The sequence below is a fragment of the Chelonia mydas genome, chromosome 4, assembly GCF_015237465.2.
Source record: "Chelonia mydas isolate rCheMyd1 chromosome 4, rCheMyd1.pri.v2, whole genome shotgun sequence".
Classification (NCBI taxonomy): Eukaryota; Metazoa; Chordata; order Testudines; family Cheloniidae; genus Chelonia; species Chelonia mydas.
The window spans coordinates 100,444,766-100,471,880 of record NC_057852.1 but is presented as its reverse complement, the minus strand read 5'-3'; the positions used below and the strand labels follow the sequence as shown (position 1 = coordinate 100,471,880).

The window sequence follows — 27,115 nt, the reverse complement described above, 5'->3', positions numbered from 1 at the left end:
CCTGAGGATGTAAACTTCCTGTCACATCTCTATAGGACAATTTTGGTAAACCTGAGTTTCAATAACCATATTTTTGATAATTTAAGTAACACACACATACAGAGAAAGTTTCGGTCACCTTGAACTGAACACAAATTTAACATTTTAATGTGGGACAACTTCTCGTTTTTTTTTTCCCCTAGCAGCTCTAATCCCAACATTTCCAAGTTTTAACCAACCTGTTACAATCAGACACGAATTATTCCAAGGCCAAACTAAATATAAGCATATTTTAAAAAAGAATATAGTGTTGGCATTTCTATGCTCTGGTTGCCTGTCCGATAAACAAAACAAAAAAGTGTGTGCTGAGATTTTGCTAAATAGCCTTAGATTCTTATTTCTAATGTTTTCCTTTTTAAAATATACAACTGTAAAATATTGTGTTATATGGATCAAAAAAAAAGCCATGATAATATTATCATGATGAAATGATAATTTACATAGGACAGGATCCTATAAAAACTCTCACGTGATCAGTCACACTGAACACTGATGGCACTGCTCATGTTAAAAAGAGTCTTTTGAGTCATTTCCCCAAGTTAGGCAAAACGTTTGGGTTTTGGAAACTTTTTTCGGGTATGTGGAAGGAGATCGTTATAATATTTGTTTCAATTCTAGATATCCACTTCCCTTTTCATTTCTTGGGATACCCTATAGCAATTTCTGTATCGCTCGATACTTCTACTCCAGTTCATCTTCATGGTTTAAACTTGTATATTAAAATTATTCACAGATTCATTATTAAGTGGTACATACAGAGTGTCATTTGTAAGCTTTGACTAGAGGAATCTCTTAAAACTGGAAGCCTCATACATTTTTAATTGTGCAGAAAGTCATTTTGCTAGTATTCTACCCATCAGGTGGATTATATTTTGATTGGACCCTTTTTTCTTTTATTACTGTGCACTGATTCTTTACTCCCTTTCTTCTTCTTTGAACCATGTTAATCTAACATTTCATCAATTTTGGGAAAGAAAAAGGATTTATATGCTGAAATATAAATCATAATACTGGACTAGTAAAAAGGATGTATAAATCAGCTGGATTTGTCAAATGTTGAGTTAGACATTCAAACAATTAACAAGAAAGCAAACAAGAACAAAAGAGATCCCACTATAAATTATGTAAATTAATGTAAATCAGCTAAAGTAAAAAAAGTAATTCTGTAAATATGACAGACAAGTTATTATAAAACAATTATGTTGCTATGTAATCCTTAGTAAAAATGGGGCATTGGATAATTAGAAATGCAAATGTTGAGAAAGTTTAGTTTTTACTCACATTTTTAACCACTAACTGCTGCAATTAAAACTGAGGAATTCATTTAAAGTTTTGTAACTTCAGAACTATAATGTACCTTGAAGCTGCCATCTTTCAGTCTTCTGCAAATACACACTGAATCACAAGTTTGGATTTGTGATTTTTCTTTATAAATACTTTAAAAAGTTGTCTTTATTATAATCAATGTGTTATTGAGGAAAAATGTGAGTTCAAATGTGTTTCTGGGGTTCTCCTTACTTTGTATGAAGATATAAATCTAAGTGAGCAAGAAAGTGTGTGATCTAGTAATATTCACAAAGGACTTCTGTTAGATTTGCATGCATGATTCCAAAGTAGGAATTAACTCATTTTGGTTTAAAATGAAATGCTCATAGCACAGCAGAGCTATTGCAGTTGGCCCAATGTAATCAGCCATCCTTGGAATTTTATGGAAACTGGGAGAAAAATCCCCATTTTTGTAAAGTGTGAGATGTGGAACAGCTTTGCAAAACTAGTCCAATTCCAGTAAAGCACCTTGCACTTCCTTCTTCTATAACTGTATATAATACAAAAAATAAAGTACTCTTTGCCAACTTCAGTTTTCTTTTTCAGATGTGACCTTCAGCAAGTGGGCCTTGCAAATATGTTTTCAAGTTGTTACTACTAGAACAAACTAGTTGTTAAACTAGCTTAGCACCATGTTATTAATTAAAAATCATGCAGACAAGTTCATCTTAATTAGCTAACATTTTTGCAGATGTTAAACCCAGTCTACACTTAGTGGTAAACTGTGTTTAAAACACAGTTAAAACCTATTGAACAACAGATTTCATTAAAAAAAAAATCAAACCACACCAACTTATTTTTCTTGTCTAGACAGGGGATATTTGAGACAAAACAGTAGTTTACTTTAGCACCGCCAGCTGCCACCAAGTTAAAAATAATTTATTTCACTTTTTATAAATTTCTTAAGTGTCCAGTGTAGTATGGATTGGAATTGAGATGTCCCAGTGAGTGCCTAGCCATTGGGGTAGAGTCATTCCCTCCCTGGCTCAATGACTGTTTAAGTATTTCATACAAAGTGAACTAGCTTCAACAGGAGAGACTGAGAGAAACCCACCCTACAGCCCAATGGTCAGGGCACTCACCTGGGAATTAGGAGGGCTGGGTAACCGTCTCTGCTGTAAATCAGGCAGAGTAAAGACCTGAGCCTGCATCTCCCACACCCTCGGTGCATGGTCTGACCAATGGGCTTTTGGGTAGTACTGGTCAGAAAATGGAAATCCCTTCCCATGAAAAAATTCTCATTTTTGAATAGTTTGTCATCCCAAACTAGGACACAGAGCCCAAACGACAACATTTATTTACAGTAGGAGATTTTTTAAAAAAATCCATTTCAGGAGCTGTAACATTGAATTTTTCAGCTACCCATCTGGAAGGCTCATGTCAGTTTAAAGTTTCTGTTGGGAAAAATCAAAATGACATCACCCAGGTTGATTTTCCCCAATGGAATTTTTTTTAAAAGATTTTTTCATCAGAAAAATTCCAGAGCAGCTCTACTCTGCATATAAGAGGGATGGAAAAGGAGGGAACCTTCTCCTGCTCCTCAATTATTCATGAGGAATGGCTGACCTAGTTTAGGTGCTTAACTCTAGGAGACGATTCAGGGCTGTGAATCCCAAGCAGAGATAAGTGCCTCCCTCTGTCTCAGAGTAGGGTATCTAGATCCCTTTGAGGGATGGGAACAAGCACATCCCCTTTCCTTGGCATTTCTTACTGGCTAGTTTAGGCAGCTGCCTACTCAGCTAGCGGGCTTCTTTGAATCCCATTCTTAGGTGCTTAGCTCTCCTCAAGCACTGTATAGGGAACCTGGGCACCTGACTCAGGGCTGTGAATTGACTTTCAATGAGGCACTTTTGAAAATGTGACAAAAGATCTTTTAAAAATTTTACCCTAAGTGGCAAATCATTTTAAAGAATTTATAATTCCATCATTAATAATCTCCAAACATAAAAATCATGCTGATCATATCTTAGCCCAACTCCATAAAATATCCAGATTTATGGAGAAACTAACAGATTATCTTAAAAACAGTTATAACAGAAAATAATTTGTAGAAGAAGCCCAAATGCAATATTGAAGAGCAGAATTTAAGATTAAAAATGTCATTGTAATTCAATAATTGCAAAGTCTACTTTTTTTATGTCTAGAGAGAGTTTTGTTGGCTATGACAAGTATAAATAAAAGAGCTTCAGAAAACACTTTATAATGCTGCTAAATAGAGCTGTCTGGAATATTTGTAGTGAAACTGAAAATGCTCCAACTTTGTCCTTTTAGATTTCACAATGCCAGGAACTGTTACACACACACACACCAACCTGAAGCGGAGCTTGTCATGGTGCCTTGCTGTGTTTTAAACGTGGTTTTGAGAGAGAACAGTCACATAGTTTAGGTCAGGTGTACTTGGTCTGATTTACTGATTATCTGAACCAAGGGAGTAGGCAGAAGTCATTTTGACTCTGTTTAGAGAGAGATTTAGAAAGAAGTTACAGAAAGTGACTCATCAGGAATTCATGGTATCAGTAACTTCTTTTCTAATTCCCAAGTCTACAAGTACAATAGTCTGTAAACAGCTTGTTTTTTTTTTTTTTGCTTGGGAACTGGTCTTGTAGATCCTGTCTCCTGAGAGTAAGCTATACTCCTGTGAGTAAAGTTTGGCAGGATTGGGCCCTTAGAATCTTACTGCAGTATCTATGTACAACCCTGACTTTTGATAAACAGCCTAGCCCAAGATTTGGATTAATTTTGTAGAATGATCATTTCTGGAGTCTGACTTCTCAAGTGCTAGGCCTTCTATCTTTAGTTGTTTCTGTAAGTAGTTTTACAAACATGCTTTCATTGTCTTAAGATTCTTATTTTCACTTTTGATCTTCCTTTTTGGTTCCTCCTAAAATATTTCTGTTTGGGGATAGTGATTCCAGCAGTCTACATCCTTCTTTTAATTTATATGATCAGAGATCCATACAGAAACTAATTAAAGGGGATTGTAATAGTCTGACTCATAGGTACAGCTGCAGTGAGCTGAGTGGGAGGCTGGCTTGGATAATAGTTTGCTAACACTTTAATTTGCTTTTAAAATATAAAGTGAACGTTTCATTTAATATACATATGTTTTTACTCAATTATTTATAGTCCTGAGTTTTTTGCATTTAATCTAAACTGTGTAACGTGATATGTGATTTAGTTCTACACCATTAATGGTAACTACTACTTTGAATCTCATTTGTGAATGCAGCCTGAGATATACCACAACTTAAGAGTTTCCAGAGATAGTATGACCACAGCTGGCATTCAACAGTACTATTTCTCATTCAAATGACTGTCACAAGAATAGATTCATATGATCTTGCAATCATTTTTCCCCTTAGAATATTTTTGAGAGAGTTTGAACTCTCATTTGAGAGCCAGGGAAGGTTCCTATAAAAGCCTCTCTTTATTAAAAATATATTAAAGGAGAGATCAAACCAACCACCACTAGCCAGTCTGAGTACTGTGAAGCACATCACAAATGAAACCCTAAGAAAGCAGAAAAGAAAGCAGCCAGCTCTGTGATCCCAAGGCACTACTCCCCCACTAGGAGACACAGAGGGGTGGAACAAGTCCATGGGGAGGAGTGACTATGAAGAAATGCTAAGGTTCATCAGGGATCATTGGCCCTCCGTGCAGGAACATTCTGCCACTACAGGTCTCCATGGTATTGCTAGTTGTTGCACCCCATTACCCCACTTCAGAGTCTTGGGACAATTGTCAAGAGAAATGAACATACTTGCAATAAATGCAGCTTCTCCCAGTGAAGTGTACGTTGCCCAGGATTGCCCTATCACAAGACAAACAACCTATAATCTTTGAGATTTAGAAGGACAGACTTCCCAGGTGTTTGAGGATGACTTTGGCTTTTTCATCTCTCATCACAAGCTCTGCTGCTCTTGCTCCCTTATTTGTGTCCTCATTTTAGAATAAAAATTCAGCAAACAAACAAAATACACATACAATTCCCACTTACTACACTGACAGAGGTTGCATTTACCTTTTTGTAGCTTGTGGTATAACCTCTTTTTCCTATCAGCATTCTTACTCCCTCTTGTCCCCTCCAGCATGTGTTTTCTTTTCTTTTTTTCTTCCAGTCAGCAACCCCCCTTTTTACCAGTAAGGGCCCAGGTAAATTTCCTGTGCTCTTGCCCTCCCAGCAGACAGGATCCATCTCGCAGAGGAAGGTGTTTTTTCCACTGCTAAAAGAAAGTGGATACCTTTTTACTGGGGATACCCCACTTCCTGGGGGCTTACCTGGTGTATCTTCCTCATCTCAGTGCACTGCAATGGTAGAATCCATTCCTTCTCAAGTACTAACTGAACCACAGAGACTACCAATTATGTAACATGGTTAAATATTCACTAAAGACTATTTTGGGAGCCTCAAATCAATGAAAATGATAACACATAGCACTTCTTTAAGAGATGACTTTTTATGTATAGATACTTGAATCTGACCCAAGTCCTGCAGCCTTACTTCAGACAAAGCTGGTGCTGAAGTCTACATTAGTTGATTGAAATAAATGAAAACTTTGCTTGAGTCAGAATTGCAAGACCAGGTCTCATGTGATTAAGAAGTTAATGATACAGCTTTCACCAGCTGAGCTCTCAGATGAACCTAAAAAGAATTTCCTGCTGGAGTAGGAAAACCAGCAAGTAGGTAACTCATGTGGTTCTGTAATGCTTCTGAACTGTGAATAATAAATTTATCTGTCCAGTTATTCTTATCAACACACTACATTGTTTATACTGTATATCTCTAAATTACTTTTTCACACAGACTTATGTATAGAAAAACAAATGCACCTTGAATTGAATGAATTATGGATGCAAATGTTTTGTTACATTTCATATAGTCTGTGTGTGTTCTTTGGCTCCTGACCCTTTTCAGGGCATTTGGGTAAAATATGCTGGTGATATAAGCATAAAGAAACATGCTGTGTAGCCATTAGAAGAAAAAGGAGGCAGGAAAAAGGACATAGGTACCAGGTCATAATGTGGTTGGTCTTGAGAATTTGCCACAAGGCAACCAAGCATTTTTCCAGAAAGTAAAACAAATGGGAGTGATGACACTTGCAACTTTTCCAGATGAATTCTCGGGAATGTTTGTGTGAATCTGTTTTGTTTGTTTTGACTTAATCTAAATAAATGATTTAATATCAGAAAGTGTAGGAAAGCTGGTTGAAAATTTTGTAATTGTCTGAGATGGGGAGGGGCCCTTTTGCGTTTTACTTGCTCTAAATCTAGGTGACATTCACCTCCTGAAGCCTGTTAAGCTTCTTGGTTTTCAAGAACCAAGGCAGAATTTGGACCAGTTTTAAACCTGAATCTAATACAAAATGCACTCAGAATTAGTCCCGTTTTAGATAAGGAGTCTGTTGCTCTTCCTCCTTGTACACTACTGGGACAATTTCACCATAGCTGTGAGCAGGTTATTGGGGCTGTTCCTTTTACTGGTGAAGTGAATTTAGTTTGCTTTATTGAGAAGAAATCTCTCCACTGCACTTGCTCATTATTTGAAGATGTGATGCAGAATGCCCTGCCGCCTCTGAGGAGGGAGACTTTATCTGTGCCAGCAGAGGAAGAAAAAAACATGCCCCCTCTCTGGAATGTTTCCCCTTCTCTGTGGGCTTCAGGAAGGGAAGGGGGCTGATTGGATGGACTGAAGGTTGCATTGTAAGTTTATTGGCTCATGTGCACCCAAAGGGAGGGCTTATAAGATCCCCAAACCCCAGCCCAGGGAACCATTCTGTACTCTGAGGAAAAGCTCCTCCTTGGGATCAGAGTAGGACTGAGTTTTGGTGCCTTGCTGTGGGCATCATGCTAGTTACCTTCTGGGGGCTGAGAAGGATGTTTTGCCTTCTGCCAGATTGGCCAGAGCAAGTTGTTGTTGTTTTTATCTTCCTCTCAGCATCCCAGGGACCTGCTGGGTAGGTTACATTGTAAAAATTGTGGGTGTAACTTGGTAAGTGCCCAATACAGATAATCTATCAATAGGGGGTTTGGTTACCTGAAAAAATGGAATTGGATTAGGAGAAGGAATTTCTTAAAGAAGGTGGAGAATGTGGTTGGGTCTCTTAATGTCTGGTACAATGAAGAGACAATCCCTTCTTTCTCCATCCCCCATTAATTCTCATATGAGGGAAAGGAAGTGGGGTCCCAGCAATGGTTTTGGGACCAGAGCAATGTGGTATGTGTAGTAATGGTTCTGGCTGGCTGAAGTCCTTTCCCAGATGGTATAGTTTACAAAGGAAGGACTACCTGCTCTCGATGAGTTATTGCTAGATAGTTCCCAGGTGTGCTACTTAATAAACGTGCACCCCAGTTAAACCACATTTCCTCGGGTCTTGTCTGTCTCTGTGCAGTGTCCAGAACAAATCACTCTTCTGTCTTTATTATAAAAACTGGAGCTATTTAGACTCCTGTAATATAAAAAAATTCTAATGTTAATTGTCAGAAGAGAGTGGAGACTAAATACAGTGCAAAATTAAGGGGAAGGGATAAAAGTTTCCTAGAACTTGAGAAAATAAATTCAACTGCTGAAAGCAAAATTCTCCTCTTGGATCCCCATAGATGTACTAAACTTTCATTTCTGCTCTTCTCCAAGATGAATAGATTTCAGGACCAGAAAGGGACATTGTGATCATCTAGTGTGACCTCTTGTATAACACAGGACATGGACCTTCCCCAAAATAATTCTTAGAGCAATCTTTAAGAAAAACATCCAATCTTGATTTAAAAATATTCAATGTTGGAGACTCCATCACCACCCTTGATAAATTTATTCCAATGGTTAATTATGCTCACTGTTCAAAATTTACACCTAGTTTCCCTCTGAATTTGTTCAGCTTCAACTTCCAGCCAGTGGGTTATATTACACCTTTTTCTGCTAGATTGAACAGCCCATAATCAAATAGTTATCTCCTTGTAAATACTTATGGACTGTCACCCCTTAATCTGCTCTTAAGCTAAATAGATTGGGCTCTTTAACTATCACTAGAAGCTATGTTTTCTAATCCTTTAATCATTCTTGTGGTTCTTCTCTGAACCCTCTCAAATTAATTAATATCCTTCTTGAATTGTAGGCACCAGAACGGGACAGAGTCTTCCAGCAGCAGTTGCCCTACTGCCAAATACACAGGTAAAATAACCTCTACTCCTACTCCAGATTCCCCTGTTTATGCATCCCAGGGTCACATTAGTCCTTTTGCCCACAGGGCGGGAGTTTATGTTCAGATGATTATCCACGATAGCCCCCAAATCATTATCACTGCTGCCCATGACAGAGTCCCTTATCGTGCAAGTATGGCCTACATTCTTAAAATGTGTATTGTTTGCCTGCACTCATTTTACCAAGCAATCAATATTGCTCTGTATCACTTCATTACTTACCAGTCGCCCAATTTTTGTGTCATCAGCAAGCTTTATTGGTGATTATTTGATGTTTTCTTCCAGCTCATTAATAAAAATGTTAAATATCATAGGCTTAAATATTCAAGACCCCATTGCAAACAGACTCATTTGCTGATGACTTCCTGTTTACATCTACATTTGAGACCTATCAGTTAGCCAGTTTTTAATCCATTTAATATCTGCCATGTTACTTTTATATTCTACTTTTCTAAACAAAATGTCACATAGGTAACAAGTCAAATTCTGTACAGATTCAAAGTCTATAACAACACTATTACCATTATCAACCATGCTTGTGATCTCATAAAAAGAATCAAGTTAATTTGATAGGATCTATTTTACATAAACCCATGGTGATTGGCATTAATTATATTCTCCTCATCTAATTCTTTATTAATGGAGTCTCTCATCAGCCACTGTAATACCTAAGGGCTGAGGCAGGTTAGGGGCAGTCCCGGGCAGTAGTTACGTGCACATGAGTGGTCAGATAGCTGGCAGGTCAATTGGTATCAGAGGAAGTCCAGGTCAATGGTTGAATTTCTCACAGGTGTCAGTGGTCAGAAGATACAATCCAATGGGTCATATTAGTTACATGGGGAGGCTAAGGAAGTCTAAGCAGCACCCAACAGGCACTGGTCTATTACTCAGATAGCTTCTTCTTCCTGTTGGGGCTTTTATATAATCCAAACCCCCAATAAGAGGGCAGCCTGTCCATTCAATCAGGGCCCAAGGTGCTGTAGGCCTTTAGCACTAAGGCTGTTGGTTAGGGGTGCTGGTTCAGCGGATTGCTATGGAATAGCGGTGAAGGTGGCTATCTAAGGAGCTGGCAGGCCTGGGTTCCATACCAGCATCCTGACAGCTTTTCCATTATGTTGCCTTGGCCAGTGTGAGACTGACAGGCCTATAAATAACCGAATCATCCAATTTACACTTTTAAAAATTGGCACAGCATTAGCTTTCTTCCAGTCTTTTGATTTTCACTGGGGAAATTCCAGCTTACTGAAAATCAGCATTAACAGTCCAGTGAGCTCCTCAGACATCTCTTTTAAGACTCTTGGATGCAAGTTTTCTAGACCTGCTGATGTAAAAATGTCTGACTTTAGTGGCTGCTGTTTAATATCCTCCTGACATAGTAGTGGAATGAAGAGTGTTATCATATGACATCATCTCCTTTTCCTCCCCAAATACAGAACTGAAAAATGTATTGAACATTTTTGCATTATTATTGATAATGTCATTCTACCATTTCCCAAATGCAGATCTCCCATTCATCTATCTGTACTTAGGCAGATTCAACTGTTGCATTCAGTGCCTGTTGATGATAGTGGTAGATCTGTATGTGAAGGAGAATATTAGTTTGTGTGTCTAACTTAAAGAGTCATCTATATCAGTGGTTCTCAAAGCCGGTCCGCCGCTTGTTCAGGGAAAGCCCCTGCCGGGCCAGACTGGTTTGTTTACCTGACGCATCCACAGGTTCTGCCAATCACGGCTCCCACTGGCCGCGGTTCACTGCTCCAGGCCAATGGGGGCAGCAGGAAGGGTGGCCAGCACATCCCTTGGCCCGCGCTGCTTCCAGCAGCTCCTATTGGCCTGGAGCAGCGAACCGCGGCCAGTGGGAGCCGCAATCAGCTGAACGTGAGGATGCAGCAGGTGAACAAACTGGTCAGGCCCGGCAGGGGCTTTCCCTGAACAAGCGGTGGACCGGCTTTGAGAACCATAGGCCTACATGGCCCTGCAGTTCAGATTGCTGGGGTGTGAACTGCAGTCAACACTAGCATGCAGTGCTGTAAATGCCCTGTGTGGATGCTGCTGTTGCAAACTAAAAGACTCCTTGTTCACATTAACTTAGTCCTCTTTAAACAGGACTAAATTAATATGAATTAGGTACTTTTAGTTCACACCTGCAGTGTCCACATGGGGGAGTTACTATGCAGCACACCAGTGCACATTGGAACTTTCATTCTTGTAATCCGAACTATGGGGGCATGTAGACAAATGATTTAGAACTTGATTGCTCTGTGTCAGTGTATTAATCTACAGGGAGTAAGAAAAGTGATAAAAATGCTAAATTTCATACCAATGAAATGACAAAGCCATAACTTGGCAAATGAGTATGTAGTCAGGTTAGAGACAATATTCGCACTATACTAGTATGCATTTTAAACTACCCCAATGTTCGCTGAAGTAATGAGACTGAAATTCAGATTAAAAGTTTTAGTCAATAACGAGAGTTTACCCACCTGCAGAGGTCATCTGAAGCAAAAACTAGATTCTTTAATGCCTGCCTTTCAGCTCAGATTCAGTTCAACTACAGTGTAAGGCCTTAACCCTGCAAGGAGCTCTTTGTGGGCACAGCCATGTAGCTGCATGGAGCTCCAATGGGACTCTGGAGGTGCCAAAGGAATCTTCAAAGGAATTACTCATGATTTATACTGGTGAAATTTGTATCCCAAAAGAAGATCTGAACAGAACTTGAGTTTGCTATTAGACCTACTCTGTTTCATGGTATGCTCAATCCTGTTTCTGCAATTTACAATTGAACCTGTGGGAAAATCTCACAATTTGCTTTAGAATGTTTACAAATATTACTCTGATTCCCCCTCTTCCTCCCTCCCTCTCCCCGCCGAAGTTATAGTCACATTATAACATGGGAGCCATATATTACACCTGCTTCTGTACTCAAATATTGGTAAACTCCACTGGCTTCATTGAGTTACTCTTGATCTATACCAGAAAAAGGCCCACTTACTGTGATTATTACTGATGGAAAGGATAGAGTAGCTTAATTTACAGGGTAGGACAATGATGTACAACCAGCCATTAGGCTTTCTCCTGTGAATACTTTATTTCATCCATTTAGAAAAAAATCAATGCAATTACAAATAGGGACAATTGATTTTTTTAAAAATAAAGCATGCTATCTATAGAAAATAATCCTTGATATTTCTGCAACATAAAACAAAGTACAAGATGAGATCCAATAACTGGGAAAGCTGAGAGGTGGGATGGAAAACTGAATTTCTTTCCTCCCCATAGTTATATTAGTGGGATTTGAATGCCTCTGCAGACTTCCATATAAGAATCTAATTTGTCTTGTAGTAGTTTCCTGGTGACATCTTTTGGAAACTAATGTTGCATAGGGAACACTTAGCCATTTTTAAAAATGCAGATTTTTGGGTAAATATTTTTTCTAAGCAGAGTCAATTTCTGTGTTTTTGTGCAAGCAATAGCTTTGCCAGCTGCAGGATTAGATCGGAAAATAATGTGATGTCCTCAGTTGCTTTTCTTTATCTGTTCTGCTGCTGTGGAGTATTTTGCTGTTCTCACCAAGCTATATATGACATGTTGGTGTCCCTTTGAAGTCCGTGAAATATGTGTGTGAATAGTGTTGCTCAGAGGCATTAGTGTTTTCAGGGCTGGGTGCTTAAAACTGTAACACTTGCAATTCAAAGATTTATACCATTTAAAACTGTATCTACTGCACATATGTTAGAGGCATCTAAGTTACAGCATCTGTGCATGAAATCTGAGTGACAAGGGAGCATTATGAATGCTTGTGTGAATTAGAAGATGGTAGAGTGGACAAAGTTATTAACATGTATCTCGTTTTCAAGCTCTGCATGTCACATGCCACTTAGTAACTGAAATAATTCAGGTTAGGAACTCCCATGTTATTTGTATAGGATTTCACTTCGCTGAGCTCCTGAAAGTTACCCCAGAACTTGGACCCGGGCTGGGAGGCTTGCCCTCAGAGGCAGTGTAGACATGCCCTATGATACAATCATCTCAATGACATATAGTCCATGGGGATTGACAGGAACCTCAGAGGTACAGCAATACAAGAAATACAAATGTCCTATACTGGTATATAGCTGTTTGTAGGACCTGAAATTCACTATACTTCTCAGAAGATGGAATAGAGCATTCTCTACTCTGTTCATTTTAAAAAAAAAAGAAAAGAAAAAAAACTGGTTTAAGTTACTGATTGTTAGCAGGTTTCAGAGTAACAGCCGTGTTAGTCTGTATTCACAAAAAGAAAAGGAGTACTTGTGGCACCTTAGAGACTAACCAATTTATTTGAGCATGAGCTTTCGTGAGCTACAGCTCCGATGAAGTGAGCTGTAGCTCACGAAAGCTCATGCTCAAATAAATTGGTTAGTCTCTAAGGTGCCACAAGTACTCCTTTTCTGATTGTTAGCAAAGTCTTAATTGAGTTACTTGCTTTCCACAGACAAATTATCCAGATTTGAAATCTTCCATTAGTGATAGATTAAGCCTTTTTGTTTGCCCTGCACTGAGAATAAAAATGTTATCCCCTGGTTCATTCCAATTAGTAGTGGAAAGAAAAAAAAACTTGTGATATGGTTCTCAGACAGCAGGTGCCTCAGTCCTTAAGGAGGTGTGGTAAGGGTACCCAATCCCTCCCTCTCTTCTGAGTCCCAGATCTCTGTCCTGTGTAAAGCAACACCAGCAGGACCCTCCCATCTGAGACCTGTTACCTCTACTTCCTACCTCTGTTTCTTCAGTCTGGATATGGGCCCTATAGTCCAAAGAAGTCTGTAGTAGCTTGAATCAAGTAGTGCCCCCTTTGTGGACCTTTTGTGGTATCCTGCTCCAGCCTCAGGGCCCTCTGGGCAGAGTGGACATAAGTTTGGAGGTATCTAAACCCACAATGTCTCTCTAGTTAAATCACACAGTTCTCACTGCTGGCTATTCCTTGATCCAGTGTTTTTTTCCCTGGTGGCTATCCCTACTACCAGGCTCCTAGTGATGGCCCTCTCATGTAGGAAAGGACTAGCTCCTGAACTGAGCCAGGTTGTCTCATTTTATTCCCCCTCAAGGCTTGGCATTGGCTGAAAGTATAGCAGGGTGAGGGTAGCTGGGCCCATAGGCTCTCTTTAACCCTTTTTGTGCTGGCATGAGGTTTATCAGTCTAATCTCACCCCTGTATGTTTTATTGGTGGGATGATGTTTACACCACATCAGTAGGTGGCATAACTCATTCATATCAGAATGTTAACAGGGGCATGTGCATCTTTGTCCCAGAACTCAGCTTATGCTCACCACCATGACATCAGATGTGATAAATGTAGAGCACTTCAACTACATGCTAGAATGCACTGGGCCCGTTTGGTTTTGTTGGTGGAAATAACATACGACAAATAATTTGAAACAAAGTTGGAAACGTTTGGGAAAAATCCTTGCCTAGTCTCTCTTTCTCTGTCTCTGTCTCTGTCTCTCAAAGTAACAGGGTTTTTTCCCTGACCCATGCAGCCACTACATAAACAAGGCACTAGGTTTCTCAACATTGTAGTCTGTTGTACATCCACCCACACTGAGAGTCATGGCAAAGAATCAATGTGAAATTGTGACATGAATATGATCATTAGTGTTTCAACAGGACTGAACTTGACTGAAAATCTGGAATACTGCACTGATGTTGAAGTGTATGTGGTTGTGTATATACCCCATCACTTGAACAGTCAGAGCCCCCATATGTGAATTTATGATCCCCATTAGGGAAGCCCACCCTCACCCTAATTTTGTCTTGCTATGTCTGACTTTTTACCTGACTAACCTTTTCCTATGGTGCTGCCCAGTAGAAAGGCTACATCTTTATGTGGCTGAAATGGTTTCGTTTAGTTGGTTTGCTTATTTGCCCCTAACCATTTTTTCTCTCTTAGGAGACCTATGCGAGGAAGTTTGCTTTCTTTGTTAAGAGGATAACTTAATTATTTAATTCTCTAAAATGGACTCTTTCACATTTCAGTATCAACAAATGGAAATAGGCATATTGTGAAGTCCAGATTTTTAAAAGAAACAGCCTTCATTTTTTCATCCTCTCCCTACAGGCAGTAGTGACCGAATATTGAACAAAATTCATTTTAAATTTAGCTGTTTATGCGTGGTTTTCACTCCATTCTATGTCTTTGAATAATCCTAATCAATTAATGTAAAAATAGAAATGAATTTACAAGTACAGTCCGTTCCCAGTTCACAAAAACATTATGTATGGGAAAACTTAAAGGGCAGAAAAATCAAGGAACAGATGCAGCATTAGCTTTGAAAAAATGAGTTTCCAACATTGCAGTTGAATGCATTCTCAGCAAACTAGAAGTACACAATCTGGCCCAGATTTTGAAATGAGAGCCATATGGTTAGACCCCTGAATGGGCATGATCTGGTCCTATGTGAGCAATTTGATTTTGGTGAATGTGATAAATTCATTTAAAGTTGGAACTGTATAAGAGTGGTAAATAATGAAGAACACGGGTCACTGATACAGAGCGATCTGGATCACTTGGTAAACTGTATCCAAGGAAACAATGTGTTTTTTAAGATGGCTAAATGTAAATGTATACATCTAGGAACAAAGAATGCAGTCCATACTTATAGGAGAGGGTACCCTTTCCTGTGCAGCAGTGACTCTGAAAAAGATTTGGGGGTTGTGGTGGATAATCAGCTGAACATAAGTTCCTGGTGCATTGCTGTAGCCAGAAGACCTAATGTGACCCTGAGATGTATAAACAGGAGAATCTCAAGTAGAACTAGAGAGATTATTTTACCTCTGTATTTGACACTGGTGTGACCACTGCTGGAAGTCTACATCTAGTTCTGGTGCCCACAATTCAAGCAGGATGCTAATAAATTGAAGAGAGTTCAGAGAAGAGCCACAAGAATGATTAAAGGATTAGAAAATATGCTTTCTACTGATCGAGTCAAAGACCTCAGCCTATTTAACTTAACAAAGAGAAGGTGAAGGGGTGACTTGATTTACAGTCTGCAAGTGTCTACATGAGGAACAAATGTTTGATAATAGTCTTCAGTCTAACAGAGAAAAGTGTAACAAGATCCAATGGCTGGAAGCTGAAGCTAAACAAATTCAGTCTGGAAATAAGGTGTAATTTTTTAAGTGAGCATACTTAAATTTGGAACAACTTATCAAGGGTGGCAGAGGATTCTCCATCACTGAATATTTTAAAATCAAGATTGGATTTCTTTTTCTAAAAGATCTGCTCTTGGGATTATTTTGGGAAAGTTCTATAGCCTGTGTTATACTGGAGGTGAGACTAGATGAACATAATGTTCCCTTTTGCCCTTGGAATCTATGAAATTTAAAAAAAAAAAAAAAAATGCAGACTAATATTCACACTGGGATGAGATGATTTTCTATTTAACTTTTTTTTTTCTTGTCTCCTCTCTTCTACAACTCAACTTCCTAATTTGAAGTTTATTTGAAGTGTTGTAGCCATATCTTGTCCCAGGATAAGAGAGAGACAAGATAGGTGAGATAATATCTTTTATTGGGCCAATTTCTGGTGATGGAAGGAACAAGATTCTGAGGAAAAGCTCTGAGTTGCTCCCATAAAATGTGTTATCTCATCTACCCTGCCTCTCTCTTGTAAAATTCTAATAAATTTCAACAACTGTTTAGTACTTCTCTACTTGACATCTTACCAAGTTATTGTTATATGTAGGATATCTCATTAGCATAGTAAATATGATTGGAGATTTTCATTTTGTTCTTCCTATGTACTGCATATTTTTATTTAATTTAAATAAGTTTTATATTTTTGGAAGGCAAAATGTGATGTGAAATTATACAAAAGCTGCATTTTTATGTAACTGATCATTTCTCTCATCAGTCTTTTTTAGTTTAATTGGGTAATTGCTTCTTTTGTTATGTGAATGCTCAACAATTAAAAAAATAGTTTTAGGATGGTGTATGCAGGTGTTCTCACCATGTCTAAAATGATGATGATTTATCTCTGTCTCTTACAGACACATAGTTATTCTCTTTGTTGGCTAAGTAGTAGAGTTGTATAGCGACAAGGAAATTGTATCCTCTTCTGGGGGAAGGGAGTCCTATTTTCCCAAACAAGTTTATCTCCTCGCTTCCTGAAAGGAATTGGAGGTTTTGCTATTACCACTGGTATCTACATTATATAGCACACAATAATGAAGGGCGAAGAGGATTAGACAAAGAAAGAAAATGTGTGTGGAAATAACAAAGCTAAACCAAGAGTTTTTTGTTTTTTCCTTCCTATGTGTTATGGGGTACTGGTTCGCACTCCACTGTTAAAATTTCACTCTGAAAGGGTTTAGAATGGAGCATAAATTCCAGATTACTAGCTGGCCTTTCCATGTGAAATTTCACATTGTGTCAGATTTTATGCCTTTTGAAATTTCTATGTACCTTATCTTTGGATTCTCATAATACATTTTTAAAGGAAGTGTTACAACTTGGCCTCAGCTAAAATTAATCAGTTCTACATTTTATTGTAGATGTCCATTTTCAGCAATATTTTGAGTCTAAACAAACATTAATGGAGAGGTGAATCTTCAGTAAATCTTCTGCAGTGGGTAGCATTTTTTAAATAAATATTTAGTATTAAGGGGAATTGTTAGCTGTTTTTGTTCACAGTCCTATCTGTGGTGCTAAAATAAAGGATACTATATTTGTGTACGTATACGCAAATCCTCATTTTCCTAGATTTGGTCTAGGGAAGAAGAACATGGCCATGGCTTCTCCTCTGCCTGCAGCAGCCTTACTTGCTGCTTTGAATGGTGCAGGGAGCCCTCATAGAGCTTCTCTTCTATAATGTGTCTCTGAGGAGAAAGCCATAGCAGCATTCCATTGAGTTTTAAGAAATTTGGGAACCTAATAGTTTTAGAAGAGGACCAAACCCAAACAGGGTTTCTCACTCCATTGGCCTGGCTCTCAGATGCATAGTGTCACAGTTCAGGGCAACGGCACCAGTATTCCCCCTCTGTGGTACCTTGAGGGTACCACTCTAGGCTCCTGACTCCTCAGCCATCACCTCATTTGGATAGAGACTCACATCTCTTGATGCCCTTTATGAGCAAACACATTTATTCTTAAGGTGAAAGCATTACAGAAAAAACATATTAAAAACAATTAAAGAACTTACAAACACAAGTTCATCAGAGGTCTCCAACTTCAGGCTCTGGTAGGAATCAGTCCTTCAAACCCCATCAAGGTTTTTTTTCCCCTGTGGTTACAAGTTCATAATAGCTTTAGCTCAGAACAAAGACAACCAGCTGGGCAGTTCATCTGTTTCTTTATACAGCTCTGGCCTTTGATGTCCAGTCTCCAGGAATGGGTATTCAGCAGACAAAGGCCTTCTCCTCAGGGAGTAGCTTCAAGAGGCTGTGGTTTGTTTGTTTGTTTTGCATAACTGGAGGGGAGGGGGAATTTGTATTTGCCTCCCCCTAGAGCAGGGATCTCAAACTCAAATCACCACGAGGACCACATGAGGACTAGTGCATTGGCCTGAGGGCCACATAACTGACACCTTTTCATACAAAGATACAAAAGTCTCCCACCCTTCCCCTGTCCCAGCCCCCACTCCACCTCTTCCATGAGGCCCCGCCCCTGTCCGGCTTCTTCCCACCCCTTCCCCAACCCCCTTCCAACCCCTTCCCCAAATCCCCACCCTGGCTATGCCTCTTCTCTGCCTCCGCCCCTGAGTGCACCGCATTCTCACTTCTCCACCATCCCTCCTGGAAAGTCCTAAGTGCCACCAAACAGCTGTTTGGAGGCAGGAAGCACTGGGACGTAGGTGGAGGATCGGGGATGCAGCGTGCTCGGGGAGGCAGAGGTGGGGGGCGGGGGGTGAGGAGAGCTATGGCGGGCAACAGGAAATAACTCCGTGGGCCGCATGTTTGAGACCCCTGCCCTAGAGATTCCCCAGCTTGACTCCCTTTATCCCAAAATTCCATTCTTATCTGGCACATTGTTCAAAACAGTCCTTTGACATTCATAACATTTCCCAGGGTTCACATCACCTCTCCCCCTCCATGAGGTTACATACAATCCCATCCCACAGTAATACACAAATCATTCATCTGTTACAGTGGACCCCAAACATATATAAACTTATGTCAACAAGTTTTTCAAGGGATACTGCAGGAAATGTCTATCTGTCACTTCTTCCCCCTAAAGAAATGAATGTAACTAGAGTTGTCTTCTTGTTGTGTCCTTATACTGCTTCCTGCCACATCCATGCACATGTGATTTACCAATTATTGGACTCCAGCAGGACCCTGAAAGCATTCATGCTCAAGCAACTGCCATTGCAGGAGATGCTTCACATGTTGAGGCTCTCTGACACAGTCACAGGTATTGGAGCAAGTGATGTAGCCGCACTTGATCACATGTCTCCAGACTGGCCAACTCCAGTGCAGAGTCAATTAAGGCAATGCCATATAGTCCAGGGTTGACCAGCGCTACATGGTAGGTGCTTGACTGGTGCACAGGCTACAGGGTCATTTTCTACTCTCATTTGCAATAACTGAACCCTTGTCTGTTTGGGAGATAATGTTAGGAGTTTAATGGTGATAGCCAAAGTGATGACCAGTTGGTCATGGTGCGCTTAACCTTCACATTGAGTAGCATTTGATGGGCAACCTGATCGGCCAAAATGTTGAAATGTCCAACAATCCTTGTATTGTTTGAGTCTACATATGTTTAACCATGCTTTTTTGCTGTTATGGGTCACATCCATGCTTTCTATCAAGTTTTACCAGCGCTTCAGGCATTCTCGAGCAATTTCCAACAGTCAATGTTTGCCAATGGCTATTGTGTCATCTCCAAAGGCCGCGAGGAGATGTCTTGGAATTTTCACCTGTGTCCCTCATACAGCATGGGCAATTGGGGTATTAGGCCAGGAGTATGTTCTCTCTGACAGCCACAAGGTATGTTTATCATAGCAGACAGATCTTTAGTGAAGATATTGAACAAAACCGGCCCCAGGGCTGACCCTTGGGGCACTCCGCTTGATACTGGCTGCCAACTAGACATGGAGCCATTGATCACTACCCGTTAAGCCCGACAATCTAGCCAGCTTTCTATCCACCTTATAGTCCATTCATCCAGCTCATACTTCTTTAACTTGCTGGCAAGAATACCGTGGGAGACAGTATCAAAAGCTTTACTAAAGTCAAGGAATAACACGTCGACTGCTTTCCCCCCATCCACAGAGCCAGTTATCTCATCATAGAAGACAATTAACTTAGTCAGGCATGACTTGCCCTTGTTGAATCCATGCTGACTGTTCCTGATCACTTTCCTCTCCTCAAAGTGTTTCAAAATTGATTTTTGAAAGGGACTGAGGTGAGGCTGACTGGCCTGTAGTTCCCCAGATCCTCCTCCTTCCCTTTTTTTAAAGATGGGCACTACATTAGTCCTTTTCCAGTCGTCCGGGACCTCACCCGATTGCCATGAGTTTTCAAAGATAATGGCCAATGGCTCTGCAATCATATCTGCCAACTCCTTTAGCACCCTTGGATGCAGTGCATCTGGCCCCATGGACTTGTGCTCATCCAGATTTTCTAAATAGTCCTGAACCACTTCTTTCTCCACAGAGGGCTGGTCACCTCCTCCCCATATTGTGCTGCCCTGTACAGTAGTCTGGGAGCTGACCTTGTTCGTGAAGACAAAGGCGAAGAAAGCCTTCTGCCACCCCCCTCTTACATTTCTCAGTCTTTTCAGTCAGGCCTGCTGTCTGAATATTATGAAGCACTCTTCTTACATGGGTCACAGACTCTTCGCAGGTCTGACTGAATATACAAATAGCATCTATATATGCCAGGGCAAATTTTCTGATTCCATTCCGTAACTAATCTAACAGCTGCTGGACAGTAGTCGCGGTCCCTTGAGGTCTAAATGTAGGACCAGGAACATAAAGCTCTGTTGGGTAAATGCTTATGTGAGCCTGACATCTGAGTCTAAAGACACCTGCCAAAAACCTTTAGTGAGGTTAGTATCTCATCCATTCTAGGTATGAGGCACACATCAGACACTGTGGTAGTACTGAGCTTTCCATAATCCACACACAATTTAATGGACCCATCCTTAGGTACCAGTGCAATGGTGAAGGACCATGGACTATTTGACTGTTGGATCAACCCTAATTCCAACATATCAGTGATTTCTTTCCCCAGGTTCTGGGTTGTTTTCCCAGTAATGCTGAAACGTGAACTTTTAATCATTGGTTCCCATCCCTATCCAGTGGACGGCAAGTAAGGTGATAAGCCTGCAGATGGTGATAAGCCTGCAGCACCCTTGTTTGCTGTGGAGGATTAAGTTATCAAAGAGGGCTCTGAAATCTAGGGAGGGGCTGGACCTTGTTTTGCCAGTAGATCTATTAGGACATCCCCTCTCTCCTTCCAGTACCCACACAGAGGTCAGATTATCCATGTTGTAATAGGGTTTCATCATGTTACATGATGCACTCCACACCAGTGGGAGAAATTAGACATCTCCACCACATAGTTTACCTTGTTGAGTTGTCCGATGATTTCAAAGGGCCTTTCTCTGGTAACCCGGAGTTTATGCCTTTGCACCAAAATGAGCGCCATGGCTTGGTCCCCTGTTCCATAGCTTCAAAGCCACCTGGTACGGTCATACCAGACTTTCTGTTCCTCCTGAGTTCCAACTAGATTCCTATATGCAAAACCTATGAGTTCTATGAGGCTTTTTCCTGGAAGGCTAACTCGTACTCCACCACAGACTCCCTGTGAGGAAAGGCCATACCTTCCCATTCCGCCCTCAGGTCCAGCAAGTCCTATGGCCTCCCGCTGAGCAGTTCAAAATGGAGAATCCTGTGGATTCCTAGGGAACTCACAATAGGCATATAGCAAGTAATACAAATATTTATCTCAATCACCAGGATGTTAGTTCACCACAATTTTCAACATCATTTTAAGAGTTCCATTTAATCTCTCAACTAGCTCATTAGTCTGGGGGTGGTAGAAAGATGACAAAGTGTTGAACCCCACATTTCTCCCATCATCCTTCATCCAGGGCAGACATGGATCAGTCCCCTGATCAGTCAAAATCTCTTGGGGGAAACCCTACTCAAGATGTCTGCCTCTATATAGAGGACAGAACTACTGCTTTCAAATCTATTTCTACCAGAAAATATTTTTCCTCATCTGGGAAGATTTGCCAAGGGGCCCCAAAGGTCTCCATAGCAACCCTCTCTCTATGATGGGAAGGGAAATCATGGCTGCCTTGCCCATATCCTGGCTCTTTCCCACCCTTTGGTATGAGTCACAGGACTTAAAATATTTTTATACTGCCTCAAAAGCCCTAGGTCCAGAGAAATTCTGGAGTAAGCACTCTTTGGTGTGCTATGTTCCCAAGTGCCTTGAGAAGGGGATAACATGGCCAAGCTGAGTAGCCTAAGAGGGTATTTTTGTAGTATCACCAATTATATCAATTTTTCCCTAGGCTCTATATTCCCTAAGGGCATCGATTCTTTATAGCACAGCCCCTGATCCCAGAGAAACCTTTCCAGATGCCCTCCTGTTAGGAGGATGTCAAGGGAGTCCACTGTGGCCCTGGGTTTTACTACAGAGTTTACTACAGAGTTTGGAATTCCAAAGCAGGAGCTGAGAGGATCCTATCAGTCTGATCAATGGGAGGCCCAGTTCACCACCTGAGGTCCCTTTATCAGCAGGACTCTGCATGGTTCCCGGCCACACACTCACAGCTGCCTCTCTGCCTGTCTGCTTTCTGCTCAGTATCAGAGCCAAATGCTATAATTTTCTACTTTTGGCTCTAACCAAATAAATGTGCCCAGGACTCTAGCTCATTTCCCAGCGAGATATCTACTGGTATTTGGGAGTGTATTCCAACATTCTTAGGTCCTCCTTGTCACCCATTTCAGATGGATCTGAGCCACCAGGACTTGTATAGGAGGTCCTACTATTGGTGGTTGTTCTATCCTGAATGATCCTCCAGGGGTCAGCAGCTGGGGGCATGCCAGAGTTACTTGTGCTCCATCCCTCAGCCTTTTTCCCCCATCTATCTCCACTGGGACACAGTATTTAGTTGATTCCCCTTTGGGATCTGAGTAGGTCAGGTTTACTGACTGGACCATTAGGGCTGGTTCTGGTTCCACTGATGGAGGAGTATTGCCACCTGGACCTGCTGTAGACTACCATTAGCCCCTGATCTCCCTAGCACCAGGCATTGTATTGCCTTCTGACCAGCCTTGTGACAATAAAAGCATATCAGTTCCCTGGGTTCCTTTCTTTGGGCCCCTGTTAATGTTTGCTTCCCCACAAAGTCAGGGGGGTTCGCCTATTTTTTATTTCCAGGGAGTTCCCCCTTCTCCCTTCTAAAGGAGTCCTGACGGAGAACCAGCTTTGTGCCAATTCCCCTTAATTTTTCACTCAAACCTGGGTGGACTATCTGCATTTTGGTCGGCCCATTTTCTAGCTACAGTCACATCTCTAGGATCTTTGACTGTTAAACATGATTTCAGGATGAGGGGGGGGAAGAGTTTATAGAACTGTTCTAAACCCATTAATTCATAGGCTTCGTCAACCATGAAAACCCCCAACCAGTTCACCATTTTGTTACCTAACCCTTCATTTGAGTTGAAACCCGATCACAGGTCCTGTCCCCTTTTCTTCTGAATTTCCCGAAATCTTCTCCAATCTAGTCCACAAGTCAGTTTAAACTTTTGTAACAAAACTTGTTTACATTGCTCATCATCTCTATGGTCCTCTCTGTCGATAAGGATGAAAATGTCCAAAGCCTTTGTCCCTGGCATTAGTGGAGTGAGCTACAATACCATGTCATCCTGTCCCACTTAGTTCAATTCATACCCCATTTCAAAAGCATTTAAAAACACATCCATGTCATCCCAGTCTCTAACGCGAGGAAGTAATTTGGAGCCCATGCCACTCACTGTGACAGGTACATGGGGTCTGGTTTCACATACCGGACTGTGGTTCTATCAGTGCAGTTTCTCCATCCTGAGCTGATGTTCCACACCTGATCCTGCTGGTGCAGTCTCTCTATTTCGAGCTGATATTGACACTCCTCCTCCTTCACTTTCCTCATGCTGGTGCTGGTTCTTCCGATCCTCAAACAGCTGGGTTTCCATATGCACTCAGACCCAGATCTCCAGACCACAACTGGAGAGGCCTATTCACTGGATTGTTTGTCCTTGACTCATAGTTGTGATTCTTCCTCCTGATTGTCCCTTTTATCCATCCTGTCATTATTTTCCAAATTGAACAGATTGCTAAGGTTGCCTAGCAAAACTTCTTAAGACTGTAAAATTAAGTTTTATGCCATGTTTACTCCCCTCTATTCTGATCTGATCCAGTGCAAGTAAGAGGAGAGTCAGAAGCCACTCTGCCCTCTGGGATCACCGGAGCATAATACACTCTGGCCCCATCCTACCTGGGACTCCCACTACACCAGTGAAAATTGTAGCATACAGCTGGCTCTGTCAGCTCATGCATGCTAAGTTGCTGCCTTTAAGTCAATTTGCACCATCTTATGAGAGGCCAGTGTCTGGACTGTTGCATCAGTTAGCTTTAGAAAAGGCATTAAATAGGGGTCTCAAAGACCCCACTTTCATCCATCACCCCCCTAATAAGAAGCAAGTATTGTGATAGTGACTAGAAATCCCCATTCTTGGATGCTTCCATCATTTACTGGCAAATAATATCTACATCTAAAAAAGAATCAGGAGTCAACTTTAATTCATTCATTCTGCCAAGTACACATATTCACATTATGAAGCAAAGTGAAGTCTGTTCACAATGGTATCCCTTAGTTTAAAAATGCTAATTACCAAAAGTATTGAGAAAGTTCAAGCATAAGAAATTAACATTTCTGACATTAGAGATATCATTACTTTTTTTATGAAGAACATTGTCCTACTTTCCCTTTTAGGTCCCATGTGCCTTAGTACTTCCAAATAATCCAAATTTATTATCAGCATGTCAGTTTATCTCTGCTTTTGTACAGGAGTACAAAAAGCAGACTTCAAAGCCATTTTTGTTCTGTACATGCATATCAAAGAAAACACCTATTTTATTTTGCTTCATCAAAGTCCATTAAGTGCTATTTTAGCATTATGGAAATAACACAATTTGACATTCAGTGAATTTGATATACATCAAGGTGTCTTCATTAATTCTCTCAGCTAGGTTTTACTTTTTGAAATCACATAAAAATCATATGTATATAAATATCAGATATATAATTTGTCTAATGAACCATTGTATTCAAAATGATTAAAAACATAGAATTATGATAGTCTACGAATTTTTAGCAGGTGATAATTCTATTAATTATGGGTTTATGGTAATTTTAACTTACACAGTCACCCTTCAGCATTGTGGTGCTGGTTCTGAATTTTTTCCTTCACTCATTTATGCAAATCTTAAACCACTGCAAAAAGTTCTGACTCTGAAGTATTTTTTAAGCTCTTGTTAAGGTTAATCAAAGTCACTTAAAAGCAAACCCTAAAAGCTTCTTCACTATATAGGACATGAGTCTTTCTTCACAAATACATTTTAGAATAATGACATGGGTTTAGATTCTCAAGTAATGTGTGACCCTGATGCTCATTAGCAGAGGAATAATTTATACTTCTGAAGCTGCCTGTGGTGTTCAGGGCAAAAAGTGTTATGTTTCAATGATAAACTTTTCTGCTTAACTGATCTTTTTAGACAGTAGTACCATGAATTGCTCATTTTTTTATACAATTCTTTTCTTGACGCCAAGAAATAACTCTGCATTATTTTTACATAACCATTGTTGACAAAGCTCCAGACATTTAGGATTTCATGGCTGTTGTCATGCTGTGCAACTTTGCCACTCAGGACTCCATTGCAAGGAAAGAACTCATTTCATATGCTCCAGAGGAGGCTTATGTGATTTGAGCTATAGGAGAACATTCCTAAGTTACCAGTAAAGGATCTCTGACACAGAGTTGAGTAGTTCTGTTGCCCTTCAGTAAAAGGCAACATTAAACTTGCATATTAAGTGGTTTATTATACAATTAGGAAATTTCTTTACAAATTTTTGTAATCACTTTATGAATGAAGATCATAGGTAAGTCCTAGTTTATGAACTGCACAGAAATAATGAAGTTAGCCCAGTACCATGATTTTTCCAACAGCAGGGATGGAGAAATGAGCATATATGTTTCTGCCTCTCCACTAGGCTGCAGCTTCTCAAGGAGGGTTAGTGAGCCGCTTCCACCCTGGATGGGGGTGACGAAGTAGCTGGCGAGTCCTATCTTTGGAACATGAGCAGGTGCATGAGGGGGCCCTGCACCGGCGGGGTATCAGGGTGTGATTTAATGGATCCGAGTCTCAGTTCCCCAGCAGCCAGAGCTGCAGTGTCTCCCTTGGGGCCACCAGGAGCCACTGTGGGTGGACCAGGCTGAGGCTCCTAATTGCTGTGGTCTCAGCTGGACAGGAAACTGCTGGACAGGAAACTGCAGTGGCAGACTGAGCCAGAGTGAGCCTGAGTATGGAGTGAGCCATGCCCCAATCCCTGTGTGAGCAGGGCTGGATGGCCAGTGTCATGTGGTGATAGACCCTCTCCTCTGTTTTCCTAATGGCCTGCCACTTCCGCTTCTCTTTCTGGATGGTACCAGACTGATAATCCCCTCCGCCCGCCAGCAACTGCAATCTCAGGGAGGAAGTAGAAGCAGAGATGCCGACAGTTAGAAAAATTGCAACAGTTCAGCAGGGAAATTAGCAGCCATGCATATCCCATGAAATTAAAACACTTACCTACGACACTGCTATGATTTTTTTTTAAGTTCATGATTTTCCAGGGCCTTTATCATTGGGTGGTGGGGCGGAGGAGTTATGCTATGCATGTAGAAATAAGTTAAGAATACTAAAGTTGCAAAGTGGAGACTTTAGTTAGTCTCAGTTCTGGCATTTCCTATCCATACAACCTGAATTCTGCCCCCTTGTGCATTGTGATGTAGTGTTTAATTATACGGTCACAGTGCAAACCTATGTCAGGTTTGTCTGAATTTATGTATTAAAATATCTTAATGTACCAGTGGCAAGTTCAGATTGGTTGAAATGTAAATATATATGCACTAAAACCACCAGACTAAAAGTCATTTGTGCACTTCCTATTAGACCTTTGGTTTGGATTTTAAAAAGCACTCAATATTGGACTAACTGTGACTCCAGTTAGAGTGAGGAGATTCTTCCATTGACTGCAGTGGGAGCAGAATTAAGCCTTAAAGCCTTAATGTTCTGAAACTCTGACCATCGTTCATTATAGGCAAGGCTGCTTATTATTGAAGCTGCTTCCCACTTTTCATGAAAACACCTTGTGTTCACTTCTTTATAACTTTGCCAAACTTTAACCATTTGGGCTGAAATGTTCCATGTTTGACTCAGCCTGATTTAAAAATAAAATAAAATAAATCATTGAAAACTGGGTAGCCATTTCCAAGGGTGAGGCTAGGGAAAAATGTTTTCCTTGCTGGCAAACTTTTCTTTG

At 40.6% G+C, this 27,115-nt stretch overlaps 1 long non-coding RNA gene across 1 annotated transcript in view; it reads left to right on the top strand.

The window, feature by feature from the left end:
* Positions 1-5,977: 5,977 nt before the first annotated feature.
* Positions 5,978-27,115, top strand: part of LOC122465542 — a 46,520-nt gene continuing 25,382 nt past the window's right edge. Inside the window, exons 1-2 of the long non-coding RNA XR_006290469.1 lie at positions 5,978-6,045; positions 8,475-8,530. This is a non-coding gene — a long non-coding RNA (uncharacterized LOC122465542). The remainder of the gene's footprint in view (positions 6,046-8,474; positions 8,531-27,115) is intronic.